Source organism: Phalangium opilio, unplaced genomic scaffold, assembly GCF_054372755.1.
Source record: "Phalangium opilio isolate 3A_F unplaced genomic scaffold, DU_Popi_V2 ptg000505l_1, whole genome shotgun sequence".
Classification (NCBI taxonomy): Eukaryota; Metazoa; Arthropoda; class Arachnida; order Opiliones; family Phalangiidae; genus Phalangium; species Phalangium opilio.
The window spans coordinates 775,287-787,959 of NW_028324239.1; the positions used below are offsets into that span (position 1 = coordinate 775,287).

Sequence of the window (12,673 nt, forward strand, 5' to 3'; positions counted from 1 at the left end):
CCACAATAGCTGAAGACCATTTCATTTCTGAGCTTCTTTGGCTCCATGGTTAGCGCGTTCGGATGTTAAACAAAAGGTTGGTGGTTCGAGCCCACCCGGGTGAGGTGTTGTGGAGTCTCAGATGTAGCGTGAAAAGTCATAACTTTTCCACAATACCTGACAACCATTTAATTTCTGAGCTTCCGTGGCTCAATGGTTAGAGCGTTCGGCTGTTAACCAATAGGTTCGAGCCCACACGGGAGCGGTGTTATGGGATCTCAAATGTAACGTAAAAAGTCAGAGTTTTTCCACAATACCTGACGACCATTTATTTTTTGGGCTTCCGTAGCGCAATGGTTAGCGCGTTCGGCTGTTAACCGAAAGGTTGGTGGTTCGAGCTCACCCGGGAGAGGTGTTGTGGAGTCTCAGATGGAGCGTAAAAAGCCAAAGTTTTTCCACAATACCTGACAACCATTTAATTTCTGAGATTCCGTGGCTCAATGGTTAGCACGTTCGGCTGTTAACCGAAAGGTTGGTGGTTCGAGCCCACCCGGGAGCGGTGTTGTGAAGTCTCAAATGTAACGTAAAAAGCCAAAGTTTGTCCACAATACCTGACGACCATTTATTTTTTGGGCTTCCGTGGCGCAATGGTTACCGCGTTCGGCTGTTAACCAATAGGTTGGTGGTTCGAGCCCACCCGGGATTGGTGTTGTGGGATCTCAAATGTAACGTAAAAAGTCAGAGTTTTTCCACAATACCTGACGACCATTTATTTTTTGGGCTTCCGTAGCGCAATGGTTAGCGCGTTTAGCTATCAATCAAAAGGTTGGTGGTTCGAGCACACCCGGGCGCGGTGTTGTGGTGTCTCAGATGTAGCGTGAAAAGTCATAACTTTTCCACAATACGTGACAACCATTTAATTTCTGAGCTTACGTGGCTCAATGGTTAGCGCGTTTGGCTGTTAACCAATAGGTTGGTGGTTCGAGCCTAACCGGGAGCGGTGTTGTGGTATCTCAAATGTAACGTAAAAAGCCAAAGTTTTTCCACAATACCTGACAACCATTTAATTTCTGAGATTCCTTGGCTCAATGGTTAGCGCGTTCGGCTGTTAACCGAAAGGTTGGTGGTTCGAGCCCACCCGGGAGCGGTGTTGTGAAGTCTCAAATGTAACGTAAAAAGCCAAAGTTTTTCCACAATTCCTGACGACCATTTATTTTTTGGGCTTCCGTAGCGCAATGGTTAGCGCGTTCGGCTGTTAACCGAAAGGTTGGTGGTTCGAGCCCACCCGGGAGAGGTGTTGTGGGATCTCAAATGTAACGTAAAAAGCCAAAGTTTTTCCACAATACCTGACGACCATTTATTTTTTGGGCTTCCGTGGCGCAATGGTTATCGCGTTCGGCTGTTAACCAATAGGTTGGTGGTTCGAGCCCACCCGGGAGTCGTGTTGTGGGATCTCAAATGTAACGTAAAAAGCCAAAGTTTTTCCACAATACCTGACGACCTTTTAATTTTTGGGCTTCCGTGGCGCAATGGTTAGCGCGTTCGGCTGTTAACCAAAAAGTTGGTGGTTCGAGCCCACCCGGGAGTGGTGTTATGGGATCTCAAATGTAAGTTAAAAATTCAGAGTTTTTCCACAATAGCTGAAGACCATTTCATTTCTGAGCTTCTTTGGCTCCATGGTTAGCGCGTTCGGATGTTAAACAAAAGGTTGGTGGTTCGAGCCCACCCGGGTGAGGTGTTGTGGAGTCTCAGATGTAGCGTGAAAAGTCATAACTTTTCCACAATACCTGACAACCATTTAATTTCTGAGCTTCCGTGGCTCAATGGTTAGAGCGTTCGGCTGTTAACCAATAGGTTCGAGCCCACACGGGAGCGGTGTTATGGGATCTCAAATGTAACGTAAAAAGTCAGAGTTTTTCCACAATACCTGACGACCATTTATTTTTTGGGCTTCCGTAGCGCAATGGTTAGCGCGTTCGGCTGTTAACCGAAAGGTTGGTGGTTCGAGCTCACCCGGGAGAGGTGTTGTGGAGTCTCAGATGGAGCGTAAAAAGCCAAAGTTTTTCCACAATACCTGACAACCATTTAATTTCTGAGATTCCGTGGCTCAATGGTTAGCACGTTCGGCTGTTAACCGAAAGGTTGGTGGTTCGAGCCCACCCGGGAGCGGTGTTGTGAAGTCTCAAATGTAACGTAAAAAGCCAAAGTTTGTCCACAATACCTGACGACCGTTTATTTTTTGGGCTTCCGTGGCGCAATGGTTACCGCGTTCGGCTGTTAACCAATAGGTTGGTGGTTCGAGCCCACCCGGGATTGGTGTTGTGGGATCTCAAATGTAACGTAAAAAGTCAGAGTTTTTCCACAATACCTGACGACCATTTATTTTTTGGGCTTCCGTAGCGCAATGGTTAGCGCGTTTAGCTATCAATCAAAAGGTTGGTGGTTCGAGCACACCCGGGCGCGGTGTTGTGGTGTCTCAGATGTAGCGTGAAAAGTCATAACTTTTCCACAATACGTGACAACCATTTAATTTCTGAGCTTACGTGGCTCAATGGTTAGCGCGTTTGGCTGTTAACCAATAGGTTGGTGGTTCGAGCCTAACCGGGAGCGGTGTTGTGGTATCTCAAATGTAACGTAAAAAGCCAAAATTTTTCCACAATACCTGACAACCATTTAATTTCTGAGATTCCTTGGCTCAATGGTTAGCGCGTTCGGCTGTTAACCGAAAGGTTGGTGGTTCGAGCCCACCCGGGAGCGGTGTTGTGAAGTCTCAAATGTAACGTAAAAAGCCAAAGTTTTTCCACAATACCTGACGACCATTTATTTTTTGGGCTTCCGTAGCGCAATGGTTAGCGCGTTCGGCTGTTAACCGAAAGGTTGGTGGTTCGAGCCCACCCGGGAGAGGTGTTGTGGGATCTCAAATGTAACGTAAAAAGCCAAAGTTTTTCCACAATACCTGACAACCATTTAATTTCTGAGATTATGTGGCTCAATGGTTAGCGCGTTCGGCTGTTAACCGAAAGGTTGGTGGTTCGAGCCCACCCGGGAGCGGTGTTGTGAAGTCTCAAATGTAACGTAAAAAGCCAAAGTTTTTCCACAATACCTGACGACCATTTATTTTTTGGGCTTCCGTGGCGCAATGGTTATCGCGTTCGGCTGTTAACCAATAGGTTGGTGGTTCGAGCCCACCCGGGAGTCGTGTTGTGGGATCTCAAATGTAACGTAAAAAGCCAAAGTTTTTCCACAATACCTGACGACCTTTTAATTTTTGGGCTTCCGTGGCGCAATGGTTAGCGCGTTCGGCTGTTAACCAAAAAGTTGGTGGTTCGAGCCCACCCGGGAGTGGTGTTATGGGATCTCAAATGTAAGGTAAAAAGTCAGAGTTTTTCCACAATAGCTGAAGACCATTTCATTTCTGAGCTTCTTTGGCTCCATGGTTAGCGCGTTCGGATGTTAAACAAAAGGTTGGTGGTTCGAGCCCACCCGGGTGAGGTGTTGTGGAGTCTCAGATGTAGCGTGAAAAGTCATAACTTTTCCACAATACCTGACAACCATTTAATTTCTGAGCTTCCGTGGCTCAATGGTTAGAGCGTTCGGCTGTTAACCAATAGGTTCGAGCCCACACGGGAGCGGTGTTATGGGATCTCAAATGTAACGTAAAAAGTCAGAGTTTTTCCACAATACCTGACGACCATTTATTTTTTGGGCTTCCGTAGCGCAATGGTTAGCGCGTTCGGCTGTTAACCGAAAGGTTGGTGGTTCGAGCTCACCCGGGAGAGGTGTTGTGGAGTCTCAGATGGAGCGTAAAAAGCCAAAGTTTTTCCACAATACCTGACAACCATATAATTTCTGAGATTCCGTGGCTCAATGGTTAGCACGTTCGGCTGTTAACCGAAAGGTTGGTGGTTCGAGCCCACCCGGGAGCGGTGTTGTGAAGTCTCAAATGTAACGTAAAAAGCCAAAGTTTGTCCACAATACCTGACGACCATTTATTTTTTGGGCTTCCGTGGCGCAATGGTTACCGCGTTCGGCTGTTAACCAATAGGTTGGTGGTTCGAGCCCACCCGGGATTGGTGTTGTGGGATCTCAAATGTAACGTAAAAAGTCAGAGTTTTTCCACAATACCTGACGACCATTTATTTTTTGGGCTTCCGTAGCGCAATGGTTAGCGCGTTTAGCTACCAATCAAAAGGTTGGTGGTTCGAGCACACCCGGGCGCGGTGTTGTGGTGTCTCAGATGTAGCGTGAAAAGTCATAACTTTTCCACAATACGTGACAACCATTTAATTTCTGAGCTTACGTGGCTCAATGGTTAGCGCGTTTGGCTGTTAACCAATAGGTTGGTGGTTCGAGCCTAACCGGGAGCGGTGTTGTGGGATCTCAAATGTAACGTAAAAAGCCAAAGTTTTTCCACAATACCTGACAACCATTTAATGTCTGAGATTCCTTGGCTCAATGGTTAGCGCGTTCGGCTGTTAACCGAAAGGTTGGTGGTTCGAGCCCACCCGGGAGCGGTGTTGTGAAGTCTCAAATGTAACGTAAAAAGCCAAAGTTTGTCCACAATACCTGACGACCATTTATTTTTTGGGCTTCCGTGGCGCAATGGTTACCGCGTTCGGCTGTTAACCAATAGGTTTGTGGTTCGAGCCCACCCGGGATTGGTGTTGTGGGATCTCAAATGTAACGTAAAAAGTCAGAGTTTTTCCACAATACCTGACGACCATTTATTTTTTGGGCTTCCGTAGCGCAATGGTTAGCGCGTTTAGCTATCAATCAAAAGGTTGGTGGTTCGAGCACACCCGGGCGCGGTGTTGTGGTGTCTCAGATGTAGCGTGAAAAGTCATAACTTTTCCACAATACGTGACAACCATTTAATTTCTGAGCTTACGTGGCTCAATGGTTAGCGCGTTTGGCTGTTAACCAATAGGTTGGTGGTTCGAGCCTAACCGGGAGCGGTGTTGTGGGATCTCAAATGTAACGTAAAAAGCCAAAGTTTTTCCACAATACCTGACAACCATTTAATTTCTGAGATTCCTTGGCTCAATGGTTAGCGCGTTCGGCTGTTAACCGAAAGGTTGGTGGTTCGAGCCCACCCGGGAGCGGTGTTGTGAAGTCTCAAATGTAACGTAAAAAGCCAAAGTTTGTCCACAATACCTGACGACCATTTATTTTTTGGGCTTCCGTGGCGCAATGGTTACCGCGTTCGGCTGTTAACCAATAGGTTGGTCGTTCGAGCCCACCCGGGATTGGTGTTGTGGGATCTCAAATGCAACGTAAAAAGTCAGAGTTTTTCCACAATACCTGACGACCATTTATTTTTTGGGCTTCCGTAGCGCAATGGTTAGCGCGTTTAGCTATCAATCAAAAGGTTGGTGGTTCGAGCACACCCGGGCGCGGTGTTGTGGTGTCTCAGATGTAGCGTGAAAAGTCATAACTTTTCCACAATACGTGACAACCATTTAATTTCTGAGCTTACGTGGCTCAATGGTTAGCGCGTTTGGCTGTTAACCAATAGGTTGGTGGTTCGAGCCTAACCGGGAGCGGTGTTGTGGGATCTCAAATGTAACGTAAAAAGCCAAAGTTTTTCCACAATACCTGACAACCATTTAATTTCTGAGATTCCTTGGCTCAATGGTTAGCGCGTTCGGCTGTTAACCGAAAGGTTGGTGGTTCGAGCCCACCCGGGAGCGGTGTTGTGAAGTCTCAAATAAATCGTAAAAAGCCAAAGTTTTTCCACAATACCTGACGAACATTTATTTTTTGGGCTTCCGTGGCGCAATGGTTATCGCGTTCGGCTGTTAACCAATAGGTTGGTGGTTCGAGCCCACCCGGGAGTCGTGTTGTGGGATCTCAAATGTAACGTAAAAAGCCAAAGTTTTTCCACAATACCTGACGACCTTTTAATTTTTGGGCTTCCGTGGCGCAATGGTTAGCGCGTTCGGCTGTTAAGCAAAAAGTTGGTGGTTCGAGCCCACCCGGAAGTGGTGTTATGGGATCTCAAATGTAAGGTAAAAAGTCAGAGTTTTTCCACAATAGCTGAAGACCATTTCATTTCTAAGCTTCTTTGGCTCCATGGTTAGCGCGTTCGGATGTTAATCAAAAGGTTGGTGGTTCGAGCCCACCCGGGAGAGGTGTTGTGGAGTCTCAGATGTAGCGTGAAAAGTCATAACTTTTTCACAATACCTGACAACCATTTAATTTCTGAGCTTCCGTGGCTCAATGGTTAGAGCGTTCGGCTGTTAACCAATAGGTTCGAGCCCACACGGGAGCGGTGTTATGGGATCTCAAATGTAACGTAAAAAGTCAGAGTTTTTCCACAATACCTAACGAACATTTATTTTTTGGGCTTCCGTGGCGCAATGGATTGCGCGTTCGGCTCTTAACCGAAAGGTTAATGGTTCGAGCCCACACGGGAGCTGTGTTATGGGATCTCAAATGTAACGTACAAAGTCAGAGTTTTTCCACAATACCTAACGAACATTTAATTTTTGGGCTTCCGTGGCGCAATGGTTAGCGCATTCAGCTGTTAACCGAGAGGTTGGTTGTTCGAGCCCACCCGGAAGCGGTGTTATGGGATCTCAAGTGTAACGTAAAAAGTCAGAGTTTTTCCACAATACCTGACAACCATTCAATTTCTGAGCTTCCGTGGCTCAATGGTTAGCGCGTTCGGCTGTTATCCAATAGGTTGGTGGTTCAAGCCCACCCGGGAGCGGTGTTATGGGATCTCGAATGTAACGTAAAAAGTCAGAGTTTTTCCACAATACCTGACGAACATTTAATTTTTGGGCTTCCGTGGCGCAATGGTTAGCGCGTTCAGCTGTTAACCGAAAGGTTGGTGGTTCGAGTCCACCCGGGAGAGGTGTTGTGGGGTCTCAAATGTAACGTAAAAAGTCTGAGTTTTTCCACAATACCTGACGAACATTTAATTTTTGAGCTTCCGTGGCGCATTTTTTAGCGCGTTTAGCTGTTAACCGAAAGGTTGGTGGTTCGAGCCCACCCGGGAGAGGTGTTGTGGGGTCTCATATGTAGCGTGAAAAGTCATAACTTTTCCACAATACCTGACAACCATTTAATTTCTGAGCTTCCGTGGCTCAATGGTTAGCGCGCTCGGCTGTTAACCAATAGATTGGTGGTTCGAGCCCACCCGGAAGCGGTGTTATGGGGTCTCAGATGTAGCGTGAAAAGTCATAACTTTTCCACAATACCTGACAACCATTTAATTTCTGAGCTTCCGTGGCTCAATGGTTAGCGCGTTCGGCTGTTAACCAATAGGTTGGTGGTTCGAGCCCACCCGGTAGCGGTGTTAAGGGATCTCAAATGTAACGTAAAAAGTCAGAGTTTTTCCACAATACCTGACGACCATTTATTGTTTGGGCTTCCGTGGCGCAATGGTTAGCGCGTTCGGCTGTTAAACGAAAGGTTGGTGGTTCGAGCCCACCCGGGAGCGGTGTTATGGGTTCTCAAATGTAACGTAAAAAGCCAAAGTTTTACCACAATACCTGACGAACATTTAATTTTTGGGCTTCCGTGGCGCAATGGTTAGCGCGTTCAGCTGTTAACCGAAAGGTTGGTGGTTCGAGCCCACCCGGGAGAGGTGTTGTGGGGTCTTAAATGTAACGTAAAAAGTCAGAGTTTTTCCACAATACCTGACGAACATTTAATTTTTGGGCTTACGTGGCGCATTTTTTAGCGCGTTTAGCTGTTAACCGAAAAGTTGGTGGTTCGAGCCCACCCGGGAGAGGTGTTGTGGGGTCTCATATGTAGCGTGAAAAGTCATAACTTTTCCACAATACCTGACAACCATTTAATTTCTGAGCTTCCGTGGCTCAATGGTTAGCGCGCTCGGCTGTTAACCAATAGATTGGTGGTTCGAGCCCACCCGGTAGCGGTGTTATGGGATCTCAAATGTAACGTAAAAAGTCAGAGTTTTTCCACAATACCTGACGAACATTTAATTTTTGGGCTTCCGTGGCGCAATGGTTAGTGCGTTCGGCTGTTAACCGAAAGGTCGGTGGTTCGAGCCCACCCGGGAGCGGTGTTGTGAAGTCTCAAATGTAACGTAAAAAGGCATAGTTTTTCCACAATACCTGACTAACATTTATTGTTTGGGCTTCCGTGGCGCAATGGTTAGCGCGTTCGGCTGTTAAACGAAAGGTTGGTGGTTCGAGCCCACCCGGGAGCGGTGTTATGGGTTCTCAAATGTAACGTAAAAAGCCAAAGTTTTACCACAATACCTGACGAACATTTAATTTTTGGGCTTCCGTTGCGCAATGGTTAGCGCGTTCAGCTGTTAACCGAAAGGTTGGTGGTTCAAGCCCACCCGGGAGAGGTGTTGTGGGGTCTTAAATGTAACGTAAAAAGTCAGAGTTTTTCCACAATACCTGACGAACATTTAATTTTTGGGCTTACGTGGCGCATTTTTTAGCGCGTTTAGCTGTTAACCGAAAGGTTGGTGGTTCGAGCCCACCCGGGAGAGGTGTTGTGGGGTCTCATATGTAGCGTGAAAAGTCATAACTTTTCCACAATACCTGACAACCATTTAATTTCTGAGCTTCCGTGGCTCAATGGTTAGCGCGCTCGGCTGTTAACCAATAGATTGGTGGTTCGAGCCCACCCGGTAGCGGTGTTATGGGATCTCAAATGTAACGTAAAAAGTCAGAGTTTTTCCACAATACCTGACGAACATTTAATTTTTGGGCTTCCGTGGCGCAATGGTTAGTGCGTTCGGCTGTTAACCGAAAGGTCGGTGGTTCGAGCCCACCCGGGAGCGGTGTTGTGAAGTCTCAAATGTAACGTAAAAAGTCAGAGTTTTTCCACAATACCTGACGAACATTTAATTTTTGGGCTTCCGTGGCGCAATGGTTAGCGCGTTCGGCTGTTAACCGAAAGGTCGGTGGTTCGAGCCCACCCGGGAGCGGTGTTGTGAAGTCTCAAATGTAACGTAAAAAGACAAAGTTTTTCCACAATACCTGACAACCATTCAATTTCTGAGCTTCCGTGGCTCAATGGTTAGCGCGTTCGGCTGTTAACCAATAGGTTGGTGGTTCGAGCCCACCCGGGAGCGGTGTTGTGAAGTCTCAAATGTAACGTAAAAAGGCAAAGTTTTTACACAATACCTGACGAACATTTAATTTTTGGGCTTCCGTGGCGCATTGGTTAGCGCGTTCAGCTGTTAACCGAAAGGTTGGTGGTTCGAGCCCACCCGGGAGAGGTGTTGTGGGGTCTCATATGTAGCGTGAAAAGTCATAACTTTTCCACAATACCTGACAACCATTTAATTTCTGAGCTTCCGTGGCTCAATGGTTAGCGCGCTCGGCTGTTAACCAATAGATTGGTGGTTCGAGCCCACCCGGGAGCGGTGTTATGGGATGTCAAATGTAACGTAAAAAGTCAGAGTTTTTCCACAATACCTGACGAACATTTAATTTTTGGGCTTCCGTGGCGCAATGGTTAGCGCGTTCGGCTGTTAACCGAAAGGTCGGTGGTTCGAGCCCACCCGGGAGCGGTGTTGTGAAGTCTCTTATGTAACGTAAAAAGGCAAAGTTTTTCCACAATACCTGACAACCATTCAATTTCTGAGCTTCCGTGGCTCAATGGTTAGCGCGTTCGGCTGTTAACCAATAGGTTGGTGGTTCGAGCCCACCCGGGAGCGGTGTTGTGAAGTCTCAAATGTAACGTAAAAAGGCAAAGTTTTTACACAATACCTGACGAACATTTATTTTTTGGGCTTCCGTGGCGCAATGGATACCGCGTTCGGCTGTTAACCGAAAGGTTGGTGGTTCGAGCCCTCCCGGGAGCGGTGTTGTGAAGTCTCAAATGTAACGTAAAAAGGCAAAGTTTTTCCACAATACCTGACGAACATTTATTTTTTGGGCTTCCGTGGCGCAATGGTTAGCGCGTGTTCGGCTGTTAAACGAAAGGTTGGTGGTTCGAGCCCACCCGGGAGCGGTGTTATGGGATGTCAAATGTAACGGAAAAAGTCAGAGTTTTTCCACAATACCTGACGAACATTTAATTTTTGGGCTTCCGTGGCGCATTGGTTAGCGCGTTCAGCTGTTAACCGAAAGGTTGGTGGTTCGAGCCCACCCGGGAGCGGTGTTGTGAAGTCTCAAATGTAACGTAAAAAGGCAAAGTTTTTCCACAATACCTGACAACCATTCAATTTCTGAGCTTCCGTGGCTCAATGGTTAGCGCGTTCGGCTGTTAACCAATAGGTTGGTGGTTCGAGCCCACCCGGGAGCGGTGTTGTGAAGTCTCAAATGTAACGTAAAAAGGCAAAGTTTTTCCACAATACCTGACGAACATTTATTTTTTGGGCTTCCGTGGCGCAATGGTTAGCGCGTGTTCGGCTGTTAAACGAAAGGTTGGTGGTTCGAGCCCACCCGGGAGAGGTGTTGTGGGGTCTCATATGTAGCGTGAAAAGTCATAACTTTTCCACAATACCTGACAACCATTTAATTTCTGAGCTTCCGTGGCTCAATGGTTAGCGCGCTCGGCTGTTAACCAATAGATTGGTGGTTCGAGCCCACCCGGTAGCGGTGTTATGGGATCTCAAATGTAACGTAAAAAGTCAGAGTTTTTCCACAATACCTGACGAACATTTAATTTTTGGGCTTCCGTGGCGCAATGGTTAGTGCGTTCGGCTGTTAACCGAAAGGTCGGTGGTTCGAGCCCACCCGGGAGCGGTGTTGTGAAGTCTCAAATGTAACGTAAAAAGGCATAGTTTTTCCACAATACCTGACGAACATTTATTTTTTGGGCTTCCGTGGCGCAATGGTTAGCGCGTGTTCGGCTGTTAAACGAAAGGTTGGTGGTTCGAGCCCACCCGGGAGCGGTGTTATGGGATGTCAAATGTAACGTAAAAAGTCAGAGTTTTTCCACAATACCTGACGAACATTTAATTTTTGGGCTTCCGTGGCGCAATGGTTAGCGCGTTCGGCTGTTAACCGAAAGGTCGGTGGTTCGAGCCCACCCGGGAGCGATGTTGTGAAGTCTCAAATGTAACGTAAAAAGGCAAAGTTTTTCCACAATACCTGACAACCATTCAATTTCTGAGCTTCCGTGGCTCAATGGTTAGCGCGTTCGGCTGTTAACCAATAGGTTGGTGGTTCGAGCCCACCCAGGAGCGGTGTTGTGAAGTCTCAAATGTAACGTAAAAAGGCAAAGTTTTTACACAATACCTGACGAACATTTATTTTTTGGGCTTCCGTGGCGCAATGGATAGCGCGTTCGGCTGTTAACCGAAAGGTTGGTGGTTCGAGCCCACCCGGGAGCGGTGTTGTGAAGTCTCAAATGTAACGTAAATAGGCAAAGTTTTTCCACAATACCTGACGAACATTTATTTTTTGGGCTTCCGTGGCGCAATGGTTAGCGCGTGTTCGGCTGTTAAACGAAAGGTTGGTGGTTCGAGCCCACCCGGGAGCGGTGTTATGGGATGTCAAATGTAACGTAAAAAGTCAGAGTTTTTCCACAATACCTGACGAACATTTAATTTTTGGGCTTCCGTGGCGCAATGGTTAGCGCGTTCGGCTGTTAACCGAAAGGTCGGTGGTTCGAGCCCACCCGGGAGCGGTGTTGTGAAGTCTCAAATGTAACGTAAAAAGGCAAAGTTTTTCCACAATACCTGACAACCATTCAATTTCTGAGCTTCCGTGGCTCAATGGTTAGCGCGTTCGGCTGTTAACCAATAGGTTGGTGGTTCGAGCCCACCCGGGAGCGGTGTTGTGAAGTCTCAAATGTAACGTAAAAAGGCAAAGTTTTTACACAATACCTGACGAACATTTATTTTTTGGGCTTCCGTGGCGCAATGGATAGCGCGTTCGGCTGTTAACCGAAAGGTTGGTGGTTCGAGCCCACCCGGGAGCGGTGTTGTGAAGTCTCAAATGTAACGTAAAAAGGCAAAGTTTTTCCACAATACCTGACGAACATTTATTTTTTGGGCTTCCGTGGCGCAATGGTTAGCGCGTGTTCGGCTGTTAAACGAAAGGTTGGTGGTTCGAGCCCACCCGGGAGCGGTGTTATGGGATGTCAAATGTAACGGAAAAAGTCAGAGTTTTTCCACAATACCTGACGAACATTTAATTTTTGGGCTTCCGTGGCGCATTGGTTAGCGCGTTCAGCTGTTAACCGAAAGGTTGGTGGTTCGAGCCCACCCGGGAGAGGTGTTGTGGGGTCTCATATGTAGCGTGAAAAGTCATAACTTTTCCACAATACCTGACAACCATTTAATTTCTGAGCTTCCGTGGCTCAATGGTTAGCGCGCTCGGCTGTTAACCAATAGATTGGTGGTTCGAGCCCACCCGGTAGCGGTGTTATGGGATCTCAAATGTAACGTAAAAAGTCAGAGTTTTTCCACAATACCTGACGAACATTTAATTTTTGGGCTTCCGTGGCGCAATGGTTAGTGCGTTCGGCTGTTAACCGAAAGGTCGGTGGTTCGAGCCCACCCGGGAGCGGTGTTGTGAAGTCTCAAATGTAACGTAAAAAGTCAGAGTTTTTCCACAATACCTGACGAACATTTAATTTTTGGGCTTCCGTGGCGCAATGGTTAGCGCGTTCGGCTGTTAAACGAAAGGTTGGTGGTTCGAGCCCACCCGGGAGCGGTGTTATGGGTTCTCAAATGTAACGTAAAAAGCCAAAGTTTTACCACAATACCTGACGAACATTTAATTTTTGGGCTTCCGTTGCGCAATGG

General features: G+C 47.2%; 5 non-coding genes across 5 annotated transcripts; all 5 read left to right on the top strand.

Moving 5' to 3' along the window:
* The first annotated feature begins 6,324 nt into the window (after positions 1-6,324).
* Positions 6,325-6,397, top strand: TRNAK-CUU (transfer RNA lysine (anticodon CUU)). Its single transcript has one exon. It is a non-coding gene; the product is annotated as a tRNA-Lys (tRNA).
* A 2,426-nt stretch (positions 6,398-8,823) lies between these two features.
* Positions 8,824-8,896, top strand: TRNAN-GUU (transfer RNA asparagine (anticodon GUU)). The gene has a single exon. It is a non-coding gene; the product is annotated as a tRNA-Asn (tRNA).
* Positions 8,897-9,411: 515 nt separating this feature from the next.
* On the top strand, positions 9,412-9,484 carry TRNAN-GUU (transfer RNA asparagine (anticodon GUU)). The gene has a single exon. It is a non-coding gene; the product is annotated as a tRNA-Asn (tRNA).
* Positions 9,485-10,887: 1,403 nt separating this feature from the next.
* On the top strand, positions 10,888-10,960 carry TRNAN-GUU (transfer RNA asparagine (anticodon GUU)). The gene has a single exon. It is a non-coding gene; the product is annotated as a tRNA-Asn (tRNA).
* A 517-nt stretch (positions 10,961-11,477) lies between these two features.
* On the top strand, positions 11,478-11,550 carry TRNAN-GUU (transfer RNA asparagine (anticodon GUU)). Its single transcript has one exon. It is a non-coding gene; the product is annotated as a tRNA-Asn (tRNA).
* The last annotated feature ends 1,123 nt before the right edge of the window (positions 11,551-12,673 follow it).